Source organism: Lissotriton vulgaris, chromosome 10 (genome assembly GCF_964263255.1).
Source record: "Lissotriton vulgaris chromosome 10, aLisVul1.2, whole genome shotgun sequence".
Lineage (NCBI taxonomy): Eukaryota > Metazoa > Chordata > Amphibia > Caudata > Salamandridae > Lissotriton > Lissotriton vulgaris.
Window position 1 is genome coordinate 885415726 of NC_141698.1, and position 19356 is coordinate 885435081.

General features: G+C 48.7%; 1 protein-coding gene across 1 annotated transcript in view; it reads right to left on the bottom strand.

Annotated features, from left to right (window-relative positions):
- The window catches only part of LOC147688945 (ATP-dependent translocase ABCB1-like), a 1419218-nt gene that overhangs the window by 1090106 nt on the left and 309756 nt on the right, over positions 1-19356 (bottom strand). The window lies entirely within an intron of this gene.

Genomic DNA, 19356 nt, shown 5'->3' on the forward strand with positions numbered 1-19356 from the left:
ATTGAAACTTTTGTAACTGTATCAAATGCTCCAGGTTAGTTGTTCATAATTTACTTGAAAAAATATATAACCCTTTTATAAATGTTGGACTAAACATTTTATATAATGGATAAAAGAAGTAAATGTCTTTTATTTAATGCAATACCAATTTAAAATATCTGCTAGGAAATTTGAACAACATTGCAAGCTCTAAAAACAATGCATTATGGATAAAGTAGTCCAAATAAACACATTGACTAATTTTACAAAACAGTTAAACATTTACGCTTGTAGGCTCCAGTCCCAGCAAATAAATACTGTTAATGGGTAATGCAGGTGTAACATAACCCTGAATTACAAAAAAAATAAATACAGTGGTGGTCATTACAATGATGGACAGAATTCAGTCCATCCGCCATTGTGTCGTATTTGGGGCCGGCCGCCCGCCTACAAGCCGGCACTCCCACAAAACGAATTACAATTCGACTGCCACCGAGGCAGTCTCATTGCCTATGTTTTGCATTGCGATGGGTGCTGCTAACTGCAGCACCCGCCACAATGCAAAAAGGGACAAGTTACATTTCCCTGCACTACATGGCAGGCACCATGCAGTGCCTGCCACATGGTGCAGGGATATGGTCCCATGTTTGGGGGCCAGGGGATAGGGGGGGCCGGCAACCAACCCCTAAAGTCCCTTTCTGCCTGCCTGTCCATGAACAGCAGGAAGAAAGAGACATTGTAATCCCTACACCATTGCCTGGCAGGCACCTCCACCATTTAGAGATTCGGAGGCACTCCGCCACACCGGTGGACCCAAGGAGCCTGTCGGATTTCTGACTGCTACTGAACCACCTGCAATCCTAATGTGGCCAGCAGGGAATGGCCTTCCGATGGAGAGAAGACTCTCCACCATCCTAATAACCCCCTATATTAGTAACAATTTAGCTTTGGGAACTTAGATATATGATGATCATTAACATTAAATTACTACTTTCAATTTGTTTTAAATTACAACAGCTCAATGTACTCCTACCACACAAACACAATGAAGTAAAACAATGCAGACCATCTAATTAATATTATAACAAACACTGAAAGTGGAACAAGTATCCATTAAAACACAGCTGCATCAGTTCTGCATACTACAGCTATTGCAAATTCTGTACTAAATGAACCATAAACCTTACTTCCAGTTCCTATATCAAATTAAAAAAAGAGGACTGTAAACCCTACTGTTAGTTCTAGAATGCAAGACATCTGAGAAACATCACCTGCTCCAATTTAATGTATTGCAGCAATCCATTACAAACTCAAAATACAATGATAGCCACACAGGTCAATATCAGAGTTGAATCAAAGGGTCACCAAATTAGAAAGAACCATTTTTAGGGCGATTAAGTAATGACATCAAGCTTTGATGACTGAAATATGGCTGTTTAAGGTTTTGCCTCACAAATAGTTGAACACCGAGCATCACACAGGCACAAACAGAGTTACAAGAACACTTGGCTGAAAACATTTGAATGTTCTGTGGTGTGGTTGGCTACAGTGATCTCAGTCATGTGTAGGAGAACAGCTAACATGCAGGTGGAGTTAGTGTATGACAGTGGTGGTGTTGCAAAGAACTCTGTACAAGTTACAAACACACTTGAAGAAATGCAAACTGCTAATGCAGGAAAGAGGCCACCAAGGTCCATGCAATAACTGAGCTGAGCAGTGTTTCTATTTGTGAGCACATCAAGGAGTACTTAAAGCCATATGTGTGGCAGCACAAGAAAGGGTCACCCAGAGTTTGATTCAAAGACCAAGGGGATATTACGAGTTTAACAGTCCATAGGACTGCTGAACCTGTGGTGTCGGTCTGACCACCGTCACACTTGGAAGCATTTGCAGTATCACAAGTGTGGTGGTGAGACTGCCCCCGAACTGGTGTAACCTCAGGAGATCAACGATCCTGCAGCAGTTTTTTAGCTGCACGAGGCACAATATGCTGGTAGTGCTGCTTGGCACAGCCAAGCATATTTGGGGTTGCCCCACTGCCACCCTTGCCATGGTGGAGCAACAAAAGAGCCACCTTGTGGCTCTGGCTCTGGGGGTGCATGCACAAACCACAGTTAGTGTCCTTCCTGTCAATATGCACACCAGTTCCTGCATGGTGTGGCATGTATGCCACACCATGCAGGAAGGTGCAAGCAGCTCTCTAAGAGCAGCGGTGTGTCTGTTAGGCTCCTTAGTAAGCCTGACAGACTGCCACTCTCAGACAGTTGCAGGACTGTTGCAGGACCACCCGCCAAACCGGGAGAATATTCCTGGACTAACGGGTACTAGCATTACCAGTTTAGCGATCCCACAATGGACCGTGTGTTGCACCATCTGCTGTGGGACCGCCAAAATCAAAATAAGGTCCCAAGTATTGGTTGTTAAAGATGTATATAGTGAATCACGCTAAAAGGATGGTTATTTAACTATAAAGATATTATTTTTATATACTTGCGTTAACATGAAATAACATATGTATTAAAAGCAAAATGTGGTTACTTGTGAAATGTTGTCCATTCTCAACATAATCTTTGAATATACAAAGAAACATGTACTTAATACATTTTATGTTATGTTTTTCTTTGCATTATAATAATATGTTTCATTTGCATTAAAAGTAGTTATTTGTGACATCATCACTCTATGCACATCCCTCTGCAGCTCTTGCACCATCAGATCCTAGAGGTGGCAAGCAAAGGGGAATATTTTCATTGTAGTCCTCAAAATCCTCACTTGCTGGGTCAATGGGTAAATTCCTACGCACTGCTACATTGTGGAGAACTGCACATGTAGCTATAAATTTGTAGCAAGTTTTAGGGTCACACTCAATAACACTTCCACTGGCGAGCTAGCTGCTGAAGGTAGGTAACAATGCTGTTTCCGAGGAGGTGAATGTAACTTCACAAGCCACTTCCTCCGCTGCTGAGGCTTCCCTGGATAGTTTTTGGGGTTGGGTTTACATTACATACTAAGGTGGCCGATGTCGATATCGATTGGGTACCACCTTGACCACTTAACTGAATCAGGGTAACATTACAGGGTGTATTGGGTGTTGTTTTCGGGAACACCTGTACCCCTACTTTCCTACTTCTATAAACCTCCAAGGTCATGACGAAACTCCATTTGATCCATTAGTGACCACACAGGCGTGAAACATGTCGACCTGACTCGACCTAACGACCATCTATCAATTTTATTTCACTCAGAACTGCAAAAATAGATAAAACCACACCATTGACAACTAGGTCAATAGTTCCTTTCTTTGCCCGTTTTTAACCATATTGCACGGAACCCAAAAATAAATACCTCTGAGGGTACCAGTACAATATTTGTAACCATCCCTCACTAATCCCCACACACCCACACTCACCACTGTGGTGTTCCTCTAAAAAGATCTCCACCAAAGAGCCCTCTTCTGGGGTCCGTGGGGGACTGCAGTGCCACCTCCACGAGGAGCAACACCCACTTTTCTGTATCCGACCTTTGACCATTAGGGAAGATAGTTATCTTTCCATCTATACTTCAAGCTGCTGAATGGGCTAGCAATCTTAGTAGGAACAGTGACCTACCCGGAATGGTCTCATAAATATGGAGTAAGGCAAGTCAGAACCTTCTGTGTTCTTCCCCCCCCCTCCTGCTGCCATCTGTATTCCCCTCCGTTTTGCCTTCTGTTTTCCCCTTTTGCCTGTTGTATTTTGCCTCCTGTACTCCCCTTCCCCTTTTGCCTTCTGTACCCCTATTTCCCCCCCTTCTGCTGCCCTCCCCCTACCTGTTAGCTGTCCTTCTCCAGCTGCCGGACGACCCAGCCGCCGCTGAGCCGCCCTAGGCCTTCCTTCCCACCATTGACCTCCAGGCGACTCCGCCCTCCCCTGCCCACTGGCCGCCCCGCTCCCGCCACCCAGCTGACCCGCCCTTCCGGCTCCTTACTTAAGGGGTCCGAGTGCAGGGGTAGGGAGCGACCGCTGAGCCTGCTCCTGGCGAGGTCGCCCCCACCCACCGCTGCTCCTGCCCGCTGTTTGCCAGTGCGCTGCCTGCTGCCTTCTGTGTACCTCTCCTCTGACTGCGATTGCCTTCTGTGTTCTTCCCCCCCTCCTGCTGCCTCTGTTTTTGCCGTCTGTATTCCCCTCCGTTTTGCCTTCTGTTTTCCCCTTTTGCCTGTTGTATTTTGCCTCCTGTACTCCCCTTCCCCTTTTGCCTTCTGTACCCCCTATTTCCCCCCCTTCTGCTGCCCTCCCCCTACCTGTTAGCTGTTCTTCTCCAGCCGCCAGACGACCCAGCCGCCGCTGAGCCGCCCTCGGCCCTCCTTCCCGCCACTGACCTCCAGGCGACTCCGCCCCCCCTGCCCACTGGCCGCCCCGCTCCCGCCACCCAGCTGACCCACCCTCCCGGCTCCTTCCTTATGATGCCCCCTGAGCGACCGCGCAGTGGACTGCGCAGCGGGAGCACCGATTGAGCGCCAAAGGTGCGCCAAAGGTAAGCCCGTCTGCGCCCGTCCGCGCCTGGACCGCGCCCAGCGCCAGACCCCCTGGCCCCCGCAGACGCCAGTCCACCGGCCTGACCTACGACGCAGCCACCCTCAACACACTCAACCCCCGTCGGACCCCCGGTTGCTACCGAGCCACACCGAGACGGACCCTTCAGCTGCCACCCCTGCAAGTTCACCTGCATCCGGACCTGCACTGCACCAGCACCCACCAAACCGAGCACCAGCAGTAACCACCTGAAGTGCATCCTGATCAACACTCGCTCCGTCCACAGACACGCTGTCCAACTCCGGAACCTGATCGACACTACATCCCCAGACGTCGCCTTCCTCACGGAAAACTGGATGAACGCCTCCTCAGCGCCCAACATCGCCATCGCCATTCCGGACGGATACAAGATCACCCAGAGGGACCGCGTCACCCAGACCGGAGGAGGCATCGCCATCGTCCACAAGAACACCACCCGCATCACGACCAACACCGACGACACCCTCAAAGCCGCCGAGCACCTACACTTCCAGATCCACACTGACCCCAAGACCACCCTCAGAGGCACCCTCATCTACAGACCCCCGGGACCGCGCACACAATTCAGTGAAGACATGGCCGACTTCATCAGCCCGCACGCCCTCCCCTCCGCTGACTACATCCTCCTCGGGGACCTCAACTTTCACCTGGAGAACAACAACGACCGCAACACCACCACCCTGCTGGACAACCTCGCCACCATCGGTCTCAAGCAGCTGGTGACCTCCCCCACCCACTACGCCAGACACACACTCGACCCCATCTTCTCATCCAGCAAGCACATCGCCTTCAGCCATGCCACCGGACTCCACTGGACGGACCACAGCTGCGTCCACTTCAGCTTCAAAAAGAACACGATCCACCACCACCAGCAACAGGTCGCACGCAGAAACTGGAACAAGATCACATCCGACCAGCTCGCCGCAGCCCTGAGCCAAGACCCCCCGCCAGCTCTGCGAACCCCAGCCAGGCCGCCAACAACCTCACGAAGTGGATCAGCAACTGTGCAGACGACCTCGCCCTACTGAGGACCCCGCCCAGCAGACCCAGCAGTAAGAAAGCACCTTAGTTCACCGACGAACTCAAGAGCTCCAAGAAGAACTGCTGTGCCCTCGAGTGAGCCTGTCGCAGAGAACCTACACCAGAAAACATGACCACCCTCAAGCTCGCTACCCGAAAACACCACCAACTGATCCACACCACCAAGAAAACCGCATTCAAGGAACGACTGGACAACAACCCACACAACAGCAAAGAACTCTTCAACATCGTCAAAGAGCTCTCCAACGCCGGAAACGACATCACCCCATCGCAAGACCTCTGCAACTCCCTCGCCTCCTACTTCCACAACAAGATTACAGACATACACAACAGCTTCAGCACACAACCGACGCACCCTATGACCGCACCAACGACCCCCACCACCACCCTCCGCGCCTGGACCCCGATCACCACCGAAGACACCATCCGCACGATGAACTCCATCCACTCCGGATCCCCAACTGACCCCTGCCCTCACCACATCTTCAACAAGGCCGACGCTGTCATCGCACCCCACCTGCGAGACATCATCAACACCTCCTTCACCACCGCTACCTTCCCAGAGAGCTGGAAGCACGCCGAACTCAGCGCTCTACTGAAGAAACCATCAGTGGACCCCACCGAAATCAAAAACTACCGCCCCATCTCGCTCCTCCTGTTCCCGGCCAAAGTCATCGAGAAGACCATCAACAAGCAGCTTGCCACCTTCCTCGAGACGAACGGATCCCTCGACCTCTCGCAGTCCGGCTTCCGGGCCAACCACAGCACCGAGACCGCCCTCATCGCAGCCACCGATGACATCCGAGCCCTGCTCGACAACGGAGAAACTGCGGCCCTCATCCTCCTGGACATCTCCGCGGCATTCAACACCGTCTGCCACCGCACCCTAGTGCAGCGCCTCAGCAACGTCGGAATCCAAGAGAAGGCACTAGATTGGATCATCTCCTTCCTTGCCGGAAGGACACAGAGAGTCTGCTTCCCCCCGTTCAGATCAGAAGCCACCGAAGTCATCTGCAGCGTACCTCAAGTCTCCTCGCTCAGCCCCACCCTCTTCAACGTCTACATGAGCCCCCTCGCGGCCATCGCACGCCAACACTACCTCAACATCATCTCTTACGCCGATGACACCCAGCTGATCCTCTCCCTCACCAGCGACCCCACCACCGCCAGAGCCAACCTACACGAAGGGATGACAGACGTAGCCGAGTGGATGATAAACAGCCGCCTGAAACTGAACTCAGACAAGACAGAAGTACTCATCCTAGGCCCGTCACCCTCCGTCTGGGATGACTCATGGTGGCCCACCGCCCTGGGCAGCGCACCCAAACCCACAGACCACGCACGCAACCTGGGCTTCATTCTGGACTCCTCCCTCTCCATGACCAGACAAGTCAACGCCGTCTCCTCGTCGTGCTTCAACATCCTGCGCATGCTACGTAAGATCTTCAGGTGGATTCCCACCGAGACCAGGAAGATAGTCACCCAGGCCCTCGTCACCAGCCGACTGGACTACGGCAACTCCCTCTACGCCGGAACCACCGCCAAACTCCAGAGGAGACTCCAGCGGATATAGAGCGCCTCAGCAAGATTCATCCTCGACATCCCCCGACACAGCCACATTTCCGGACACCTAAGAGACCTGCACTGGCTCCCGGTCAACAAGAGAATCACCTTCCGTCTCCTCACCCACGCACACAAAGCTCTCCACAACAAAGGCCCAAGATACCTCAACAGCCGCCTCAACTTCTACACTCCCACACGCCAGCTTCGATCGACCAACCACGCCCTCGCCGCCGTCCCCCGCATCCGAAGAGCCACCACAGGAGGAAGGTCCTTTTCCTACCTGGCCGCCAAGACCTGGAACTCCCTCCCGACCCACCTCTGCCTGACCCAAGACCACCTCGCCTTCAGGAAGCAGCTCAAGACCTGCCTGTACGAGCAGTAGCGGACCCCCCCCCCCCAAGCGCCTTGAGACCCTGCGGGTGAGTAGTGCGCTATACAAATGCTTGATTGATTGAACAAGTCGCTGCTTTGTCTTACTCTGAGCTAGGGATGCGTTCAATGAGTGTTGTGGTGGTTGTTCCCATGCAAAACCTATGGATTTTGACACTTCTTCTGATTTACAAGACCATGTAAACCTGGGGGCTGTGCCAAAACCTTACGCCTCCCAAGGTGAGGAGTAGCAAGGAAAAATAATGTTCATTCTGCTTGTCTATTCCTCTTTCTATGCGTGGTGCATTGTGCAGCACACACAGAAAGAGGAACACACCTCAATGGATTATTGCTGTGCAAACCAATCCTGCCGACAACACAGGCATCCTTGCAACATAGTGCAATGTTGTCAGCATTGGGGCTAGTCTGCCAATATGGTGCGAGCGCCGGGGGAAAGGACAGAAATGCACTTTATTGGATAAATACAGTGCATTCCTGCCCTTTCACTTTGACGTAGGATAGCGCAGCCCCTATGCCAAATCCCCATAAATGAGGCCCACTGTGTGGAGACAGGCACACCTGGAGATGATCAGCTCACTTGGCTGAACTTGGAGAGAGTTCTTGTGAACTCGGCTGCCCTAGTCTATTCCAACTACTTCAGCGACATTCAGAAACAGGCCATTGGAATAAAAAGAGAAGAAAAATCATAATCTCTACGAAATCCATGTTTCGTTTAAAAAGAGATGTGCCCACTCAAAAACAACCAAAACTGAAGACCTAACACAGAAAGTACTCTCAGTCGAGGAACAAATGCCAGCATTCATTGAAAACTGCAAAAACATGGTGGATAACATTACATGCCTCAAGACGACTACCCGAAAGCATGACAAACAAGAGATTATTGAACACCATAATTAAAATAATTATGCGATAATGCTCATGGAATAACGTTCTAAACTTAAAATGATCAGGCTTCTTAAAGGTATCTAAGAACAAGTTCAAACATGATAGCCTGGATTGCCAAATTCATCTTTCAATATGTGTTGGAAAACAAGATGGATACCGCACAAGGAATCAACTCCTCTCCTTCCACTGAAAGACCACAAACAGTTCCTGATGGCTCACCTCAGCCAAAACATGTGCTATTATTGTTTATTTTAAATGCTTCTACAAAACGTAAACACATTCTGACTATTGCCAAGGAACGTCGCAGATTTATAACACAAATGTTTTATATTTTTCAAGATCTTGCTTGGGAAACTACATCAAATAGCAAGAAATGAGGTCCTGAAATCTCAGTATCTTTTACCTGGAACCTCTCTTAAAATTCATTGGTGAGGATCTTTAATAACTTTTCAAGAACTAAGGGGGGTCCAACAATTTCTAGTTGAGAGACATTAACAGAGGATTACGACAAAATAGTCTAATGGCTATTTGATATAGAGGATGCCGGTTGGATTTTACCATGGGATGACGGAAGAGAGAAGAAGAACCACCAGACCCACCCTCCACCAGTATTTTACCTGTATTCCTAGACAGACATCCAAGCAGAACTTTGGTCCTCTAATCCCTAGTAAAGATGAACCAGGGCGCAGTGGGAAACAAGATGGTGGGGTAGGAGTGGGAGGTGAGGAAAGGATACACAACCAGTGTTTGTGAAAGAGGAAATAGAGAAGCAATTGAAATATTTTACATTTTGTTAAATATACAGGGACATTTTTAGAATAATGACCTGGAATATAAATGGCATTATAGAGGGAAATCAAACATCTAGGACTTATTTGAAAGAGATTATAATCAGATACTTTAAATCTATAAGAGGCTCTTCATACTAAATCAGAAACTATTATTAATAATGTAGCCAATTGCTGCAAAAGACATGATTTAGCCAGCTCGTTGTATATTGTTGGACAGAAAGTAGCGTCTATCCTAATATTTAAGACATTTAATACTGACCTGGCATGTAGATGAATATTAACAGAGATAGCAGACTCACAAACTGGTAAACAGTTTTATTTTAGGAAATCTCTATGCCCCTTATCAATGTCCATGTCTGAACTGGGGTGGCTGAGTGAGCTAAAGAATGGCTATGGATTAAACCCAGATCAGTTGACTGGGGGTGAGTGTTTGATTTGCTCAAACGCTCCCTCCATCATCCCCTTTTGTATCGCTTTGTTCGCCCTAAGTTGGCAGGATATGCTCAGACGTGAGTCCCTTGCTCACTTGGCCACTGGATTCAAGAGAGCCTGGCTGATGAGGATTATGAATCCGAAACCGGTCCCAGGATGCTTGTGTCCGGTCCAGGGAAGACATGGCTTGGCAGTTCGGGCTGGACTGTTCCCATGAGGCACAAGGTCAGACTGATTTGCATATGGCCATGTCTGAACTGGGATGGTGGAGTGAGCTAAACAATGATGATGGATTAAACCCAGATCAGTTGACTGGGGGTGAGTGTTTGATTTGTTCAAATGCTCCATCCATCATCCCCTTTGGTATTACTTTGTTTGCCCAAAGTTGGCAGGGTATGCCCAGAAGTGGGTCCCTTGCTCACTCTGCCACTGCTTTCAAGATAGCCTGGCTGATGAGGGTTATGAACCCGAAACCGGTCCCAGGATGCTTGTTTCTGGTCCAGGGAAGACATGGATTGGCAGTTCGGGCTGGACTGTTCCCATGAGGCATAGGGTCAGACTGATTTGCATATGGCCATGTCTGAACTGGGGTGGTGGAGTGAAATAAGGAATGATGATGGATTAAACCTAGATCAGTTGACTGGTGTGAGTGTTTGATTTGCTCAAATGCTCCGTCCATCATCCCCTTTGGTAACCCAAATGAATAGTCGGTCATGCACTAGAGAATACAAACCAATAACTGTTCATTCTAAGGCACTCAGATTGAGCCCCATCTTTACAATCGCTAGGAGTGCTACAGAGGGAACTGAAATCAACAAGCATAGAGATACATTATCTACGTTTCATAGCTTGGCAAAAACAGCCCACACTGAAATTTTCCAAGCAGATGCAGCTGGACAGTGAAATACAAAAAAGGTTTCAGTGCTCCGATCTTACACAAGCTGGCATAGTCCAAGGTTGTTCCATCCTGGGCCCGCCATCAGACAAGTGGGAGAGGGCCTCTATCTAGTGAGAAAGCTATGCGCTGATATGAACAGTGTACTTATTACTGAAACAAAACCAAACATTGCAGAAACGAAACTCAGGCGAGGGCATTTCTCAGAATTGAACAAGATCAGTTTCGAACAGCCTAAAATGGTGTCTGAAAAGAAAATGGTGCACTGAAACCTAACTTACCTAGGGCACTGCATGAGCGCAAACGGGTCCATTCTAACACTGCTTTCTGTATGGTGTGTTGTCATCTGCTTAGTTGGGTGAGGGAGTAATTCAGTGTCAAGGTGTAAGTGACGCCAGTGGGTTTAACTTATGACAGCTTCATTTCAGTCAATTGTTTAGTACTTCACTTTTGTGTGGTACTACATAAAGCAAGTAGGAATACTGAAGACTGGCTGAAATGGTGATTGATTAAACCCAGATCAGTTGACTGGGGGTGAGTGTTTGATTTGCTCAAACGCTCCGTCCATCATCCCCTTTTGTATCGCTTTGTTCTCACGTCTGAGCATACCCTGCCAACTTAGGGTGAACAAAGCGATACAAAAGGGGATGATGGACGGAGCGTTTGAGCAAATCAAACACTCACTCCTTGGTCCCGAATTGTCCTAATGTCATCTGCCGCCTTGATTAAGGCAATTTCAGTGCCATGGTATCTTCGAAGTTCTGAGCTGGGATGGTGCAGTGAGCTAAAAAACGGTGATGGATAAAGCCCTGATCTTTGGACTGGGTAAGAGTGGTCTGCTTAATTCAGACACTCTGTTCATCACCACCCCCTTTTCTGAATCATTTTTGTCCACCATAAGCGTGGAAGGGTATACTCAGATGTGAGTCCCTAGCTCATTGCACCATCAGGATTCAAGCAAGCCGGGCCGAAGACGGCTGAAATGCCAGAAACCGGTCCCCGGTAGCTTTTTTTGCTTCCCAGTATAAGAATTGGCTTGGTAGTTTGGTCTGCCCTGTTCCCATGATGCACTGGGCCAGGGTCAGACTAATTTGCATATAGCCAAGTTCTGAGCTGGGATGGTGCAGTGAGCTAAAAAACGGTGATGGATAAAGCCCTGATCTTTGGACTGGGTAAGAGTGGTCTGCTTAATTCAGACACTCTGTTCATCACCACCCCCTTTTCTGAATCATTTTTGTCCACCATAAGCGTGGAAGGGTATACTCAGATGTGAGTCCCTAGCTCATTGCACCATCAGGATTCAAGCAAGCCGGGCCGAAGACGGCTGAAATGCCAGAAACCGGTCCCCGGTAGCTTGTTTCCTTCCCAGTATAAGAATTGGCTTGGTAGTTTGGTCTGCCCTGTTCCCATGATGCACTGGGCCAGGGTCAGACTAATTTGCATATAGCCAAGTTCTGAGCTGGGATGGTGCAGTGAGCTAAAAAACGGTGATGGATAAAGCCCTGATCTTTGGACTGGGTAAGAGTGGTCTGCTTAATTCAGACACTCTGTTCATCACCACCCCCTTTTCTGAATCATTTTTGTCCACCATAAGCGTGGAAGGGTATACTCAGATGTGAGTCCCTAGCTCATTGCACCATCAGGATTCAAGCAAGCCGGGCCGAAGACGGCTGAAATGCCAGAAACCGGTCCCCGGTAGCTTGTTTCCTTCCCAGTATAAGAATTGGCTTGGTAGTTTGGTCTGCCCTGTTCCCATGATGCACTGGGCCAGGGTCAGACTAATTTGCATATAGCCAAGTTCTGAGCTGGGATGGTGCAGTGAGCTAAAAAACGGTGATGGATAAAGCCCTGATCTTTGGACTGGGTAAGAGTGGTCTGCTTAATTCAGACACTCTGTTCATCACCACCCCCTTTTCTGAATCATTTTTGTCCACCATAAGCGTGGAAGGGTATACTCAGATGTGAGTCCCTAGCTCATTGCACCATCAGGATTCAAGCAAGCCGGGCCGAAGACGGCTGAAATGCCAGAAACCGGTCCCCGGTAGCTTGTTTCCTTCCCAGTATAAGAATTGGCTTGGTAGTTTGGTCTGCCCTGTTCCCATGATGCACTGGGCCAGGGTCAGACTAATTTGCATATAGCCAAGTTCTGAGCTGGGATGGTGCAGTGAGCTAAAAAACGGTGATGGATAAAGCCCTGATCTTTGGACTGGGTAAGAGTGGTCTGCTTAATTCAGACACTCTGTTCATCACCACCCCCTTTTCTGAATCATTTTTGTCCACCATAAGCGTGGAAGGGTATACTCAGATGTGAGTCCCTAGCTCATTGCACCATCAGGATTCAAGCAAGCCGGGCCGAAGACGGCTGAAATGCCAGAAACCGGTCCCCGGTAGCTTGTTTCCTTCCCAGTATAAGAATTGGCTTGGTAGTTTGGTCTGCCCTGTTCCCATGATGCACTGGGCCAGGGTCAGACTAATTTGCATATAGCCAAGTTCTGAGCTGGGATGGTGCAGTGAGCTAAAAAACGGTGATGGATAAAGCCCTGATCTTTGGACTGGGTAAGAGTGGTCTGCTTAATTCAGACACTCTGTTCATCACCACCCCCTTTTCTGAATCATTTTTGTCCACCATAAGCGTGGAAGGGTATACTCAGATGTGAGTCCCTAGCTCATTGCACCATCAGGATTCAAGCAAGCCGGGCCGAAGACGGCTGAAATGCCAGAAACCGGTCCCCGGTAGCTTGTTTCCTTCCCAGTATAAGAATTGGCTTGGTAGTTTGGTCTGCCCTGTTCCCATGATGCACTGGGCCAGGGTCAGACTAATTTGCATATAGCCAAGTTCTGAGCTGGGATGGTGCAGTGAGCTAAAAAACGGTGATGGATAAAGCCCTGATCTTTGGACTGGGTAAGAGTGGTCTGCTTAATTCAGACACTCTGTTCATCACCACCCCCTTTTCTGAATCATTTTTGTCCACCATAAGCGTGGAAGGGTATACTCAGATGTGAGTCCCTAGCTCATTGCACCATCAGGATTCAAGCAAGCCGGGCCGAAGACGGCTGAAATGCCAGAAACCGGTCCCCGGTAGCTTGTTTCCTTCCCAGTATAAGAATTGGCTTGGTAGTTTGGTCTGCCCTGTTCCCATGATGCACTGGGCCAGGGTCAGACTAATTTGCATATAGCCAAGTTCTGAGCTGGGATGGTGCAGTGAGCTAAAAAACGGTGATGGATAAAGCCCTGATCTTTGGACTGGGTAAGAGTGGTCTGCTTAATTCAGACACTCTGTTCATCACCACCCCCTTTTCTGAATGGTATCTTCGAAAGCCAAATTGGGATTCGTCCAGTAGATGATGTGTCTCTACAAAATCAACCAACTGTTGATTCATGGCCTTTTCGATCACCTTGGCTAGGAATGGTAAACTCACGATAGGCCTATAGTTCTTTAGTTTGGCCTTATCAAAAGTTGATTGCTTCAGCAAGGGCTTCACCAGGGATCACTTTTGGATTAGAAATTTCACAAGTAAGTTTGTTTGGGGCATTACGGTTGCTGCAACTACAATTTTGGAATTTTTGATTTTTGGGCTGTTGTTGGGGCCTTTTGCCCAGGGGTACTCAGTAGTGGTTGGACTGAGTCTTTCTGTGGGGTCTCTTTAATAAAAACATCACGGAGGGCCTGGATGGCTTGGGATTGTGCTGAATTTTCTGTGATTTTCATTTTTTGGGCCTGTTGTTGTGGCCTTTTCACCAGGGGTAGTGAGTGGTGCATGGGCCTTGTCTTTCTGTGGGGTGTCTTGAATTTAACCATCATGGAGGGCCTGGATGGCATGGGATTGTGCTGATTTTTCTGTGTTTTTCCATTTTTTGGGGCTGTTGTTGTGGCCTTTTCACCAGGGGTAGTGAGTGGTGCATGGGCCTAGTCTTTCTGTGGGATGCCTTGAATTTAAACATCATGGAGGGCATGGATGGCATGGGATTATGCTGATTTGTCTGTGTTTTTCGATTTTTTGGGGTGTTTATGGGGACAGGCCATGTGGGTGGGGGCCATTTTGAGTGCTGCTACAGGCAGGCTATGTGCTGGGAGGCAGGGGGCCATTTTGAACGCAGGCAGTGTTCTTAGGTCTGCAACCATTTTACCTAGGTTTTAACCATTATGCCCAGGGGAAGTGAGTGGTGCATGGCCCTAGTCTTTCTGTGGGGTATCTTGAATTTAAACATCATGGATGGCATGGGATTGTGCTGATTTTTCAGTTTTTTTCATTTTTTGGGCGTGTTCACGGGGACAGGCCATGTGGGTGGGGGCCATTTTGAGTGCTGCTACAGGCAGGCCATGTGCTGGGAGGTAGGGGGCCAGTTTGAATGCAGGCAGTGTTCTTAGGTCTGCAACCATTTTGCCTAGCTTTCAACCTTTATGCCCAGGGGTAGTGAGTGGTGCATGGGCCTAGTCTTTCTGTGGGGTGTCTTGAATTTAAACATCATGGAGGGCTTGGGATTGTGCTGATTTTTCTGTGATTTTCGTTTTTTTGGGCTGTTGTTGTGGCCTTTTCACCAGGGGTAGTGAGTGGTGCATGGCCCTAGTCTTTCTGTGGGGTGTCTTGAATTTAAACATCATGGAGGGCCTGGATGCCATGCGATTGTGCTTATTTTTCAGTGTTTTTCGATTTTTTGGGGTGTTCATAGGGACAGGCCAGGTGGGTGGGGGCCATTTTGAGTGCTGCTACAGGCAGGCCATGTGCTGGGAGGCAGGGGGCCATTTTGAATGCAGGCAGTGTTCTTAGGTCTGCAACCATTTTGCCTAGCTTTCAACCTTTATACCCAGGGGTAGTGAGTGGTGCATGGGCCTAGTCTTTCTGTGGGGTTTCTTGAATTTAAACATCATGGAGGGCTTGGGATTTGTTGATGTTTCTGTGATTTTTGTTTTTTTTGGGCTGTTGTTGTGGCCTTTTCACCAGGGGTAGTGAGTGGTGCATGGGCCTAGTCTTTCTGTGGGGTGTCTTGAATTTAAACATCTTGGAGGGTCTGGATGGCATGGGATTGTGCTGATTTTTCAGTGTTTTTCGATTTTTTGAGGTGTTCAAGGGGACAGGCCATGTGGGTGGGGGCCATTTTGAGTGCTGCTACAGGCAGGCCATGTGCTGGGAGGCATGGGGCCATTTTGAATGCAGGCAGTGTTCTTAGGTCTGCAACCATTTTGCCTAGCTTTCAACCTTTATGCCCAGGGGTAGTGAGTGGTGCATGGGCCTAGTCTTTCTGTGGGGTGTCTTGATTTTAAACATCATGGAGGGCTTGGGATTATGCTGATTTTTCTGTGATTTTCGTTTTTTGGGCTGTTGTTGTGGCCTTTTCACCAGGGGTAGTGAGTGGTGCATGGTCCTAGTCTTTCTGTGGGGTGTCTTGAATTTAAACATCTTGGAGGGCCTGGATGGCATGGGATTGTGCAGATTTTTCTGTGTTTTTCGATTTTTTGGGCTGTTGTTCTGGCCTTTTCACCAGGGGTAGTGAGTGGTGCATGGGCCTAGTCTTTCTGTGGGGTGTCTTGAATTTAAACATCAAGGAGGGCATGGATGGCATGGGATTGTGCAGATTTTTCTGTGTTTTTCGATTTTTTGGGGTGTTCATGGGGACAGTCCATGTGGGTGGGGGCCATTTTGAGTGCTGCTACAGACAGGCCATGTGCTGGGAGGCAGGGGGCCATTTTGAACGCAGGCAGTGTTCTTAGGTCTGCAACCATTTTGCCTAGGTTTCAACCATTATGCCCAGGGGTAGTGAGTGGTGCATGGCCCTAGTCTTTCTGTGGGGTGTCTTGAATTTAAACATCATGGATGGCATGGGATTGTGCAGATTTTTCAGTGTTTTTTGATTTTTTGGGGTGTTCATGGGGACAGGCCATGTGGGTGGGGGCCATTTTGAGTGCTGCTACAGGCAGGCCCTGGCCATGTGCTGGGAGGCAGGGGGCCATTTTGAATGCAGACAGTGTTCTTAGGTCTGCAACCATTTTGCCTAGCTTTCAACCTTTATGCCCAGGGGTAGTGAGTGGTGCATGGGCCTAGTCTTTCTGTGGGGTGTCTTGTATTTAAACATCATGGAGGGCTTGGGATTGTGCTGATTTTTCTGTGATTTTGTTTTTTTTGGGCTGTTGTTGTGGTCATTTTCACCAGGGTTAGTCAGTGGTGCATGGGCCTAGTCTTTCTGTGGGGTGTCTTAAATTTAAACATCATGGATGGCATGGGATTGTGCTGATTTTTCTGTGTTTTTCGATTTTTTGGGGTGTATAACTGAACTGATGTTCCTCTGTCTTCCATTGCTTTTAGGTGCACAAGACTCAAGAGAACCACCAGTGCCAGGAAGAAGTCCTGCAGCGGTGTGTGTGTGCAGCATAACGTCATGCGACGTCACGTCTGGCCACAGACAACTCTGCAACTTGTGCAACTGCGGCCTGCTGTTCTGACCTCTGAAGAAGATGGCCCCAAAAAAAGTTCCCCGTAGCTCCTCTAGCAAGAAAGTTGCCAGTAAGGAGCAGAAGAAGCAAGTTACCAAGGAGACTGGTGTGCCGCCCGCCACATTTTTTGGGAGTAAAAAAAAAAGTACGCCTGCAGCAGCAGCGGGATCTGCTGGGGACCAAGCTGGGAGCAGCACCCCCGCTCCATTGGGCTCAGTGCCACCACCACCACGCCAACTTAAGTCCAAGCCCTTGAGTGCTTTGGAGGCAGCCAGTCTAGTTGTTCAATCACCATCGACCAGTGATGTTGGCTCATCGCAAGAAAGTAGCAGCATCCCTCAATCAACACAGGTTGTTGTAACTCATCTGACAAGTGTTGAACAACCACAGCCGCAACAACAACCACATGTGCAAGTACAAGTGGAAGGAGAGGCAGCGCAAGGAGATGCGCAAGCAGAAGTACCTGGAGGGTCACAAGTGCCCACAATAGTTGTTTCTCCCGAAGTAGCGGCACATAAGGAAATCGACAATCAAGGCGAGGTATCATTTGAGGAAGCCACTCCTCCTGATGATCATTCATTATCTTCCACACCCCTAGCAAGGAAGAGATCAAGGGTGGTGTCTACATCTTCTTCAAGCACACCTCCTTCTGATGATACGGATCAAAATTGGGAACCAGCACCACTGCCGTCTGAGAGTGAGGCACACCATGATCTGACAAAGGTAGTTAAGCGTAAAAGGAAGCACGTCCAAAATCTCATACTTATGGAGAGTGATGAGGCTCAACAAGAAGTGGCGGATACTGCTGCTGATGAAGACTCTCACGACGACGACCCAGTCATCATAAAGGTCACTGCAGCCCCAGCGGGCATGCCGCAAACAGACATTTTGACCCTAGCCCGAGAAGCTGCTGAGCGTGATGATGATGTTGTCGACGAGGAGGCAATGGAAACACCACAATCATTGGAGTTAACTAGTACACCAACACGTACCGCTTCCATATTTCTTCCTCGCCAGAAGGGACCTCCATCCACCTCGACCTCAATTAGTGGTGGTGAAAGTGCAAAACGTACTAAAGTTTGGCAATCCACATCCTCCACTTCATCTGGCATTAGCAGTAGGACCACCACCACCAGTATCGCCGCCTCCTCCGGCCCCCAAAGACATTTCAAGTCCGCAGTTTGGGACTTCTTTAGTGTTTGCCCAAAAAAGGAAAACTTAGCCATTTGTAGCATTTGTAAGCATGCAGTTAGTCGTGGTAAGTTTGGTACCAACTATGGTACCGGAGGCCAGAGAGGTCATCTTGAGAGACAGCAGGCTGTCCAATGGTTTGTGCACCTAAAGGAGATCAAGGAAGCCCGAATTGCAAGTCAAGAAAACGTTGATGTTTCATCTGATGATGACGAGGAGGAAGAAGACGTGTCAAACACTTCACTTACGCCCAGTACCCCTGTCAGCAGCACACCCCATGTGAGCCACACTAAGAGTGTGGGAGAGAGTGAGACACCAATGCGAAAAAGTTCATCAGCGAGCGTAACTGGGTCGAAGAAGTCATCATCATCCCGTAAATGCTTGGTCCAGGGCAACATTAGAAACATGTTGTTTACAGAAGCGCCATATGAACGCAACCACCCACTGACGCGTCTGTATAACACTAAGCTGGCTAAAATGCTAGCTCTGGACCTTCTCCCTTTTTCTTTTGTAGAAGGGATTGGTTTTCTAGAATTAGTGGCAGCGCTCTTGAGGTACCGGGTTTTTTATGGACCCGGCGGTGCCAGGGGAACACCCAGAGACCTCTTTGAGTCCTTCCTGTTTCGGACCACAGAAACACAGAGTCTTCTAGGTGATGTCAAGGATCGAGTTTATTGGCTGCAACCAGTAACAGGTATCCTAGAAGTACAACAGCATGTAGGTTCTCAGGAGACTGTTAGTTTTTACAGAACCAGCCTCTTCTTTTTATACAAAATAATACACTTCGGGCAAGAATTCCTCGGTTTACAGTTGGTCATATAAATATTTCTACTACAAAGGAAAAGCAGAGTCATGATGGCAAGCCCATATTTTAGTTTGTCCAGTTCGTGGCTTGAGGCAGTGGAGTCAGCTCGCCCAGGTCACAGAGGAGTCAGAAAAGGTGTATGTGTCCTTTCAGATTGAATTCGGCCTTGGTCATTTGACTATGTAAGGGCAATCACAAAATGGATGCCTCTCACAAAATGGAACCCGAGGGTTCAAGACAGAAACTACGATTTCAGGGTGATTTCGTCACTCGATCATGACGCAAATGCATAGGTACAGTAACTCAACCATTACCGGTCTGCCGATACCAAAATCGTCATGATACGAATATATTTTTGACACGAGTGTAAAGCTTCGGTACCACACAATAGCAGGGTCCAGAA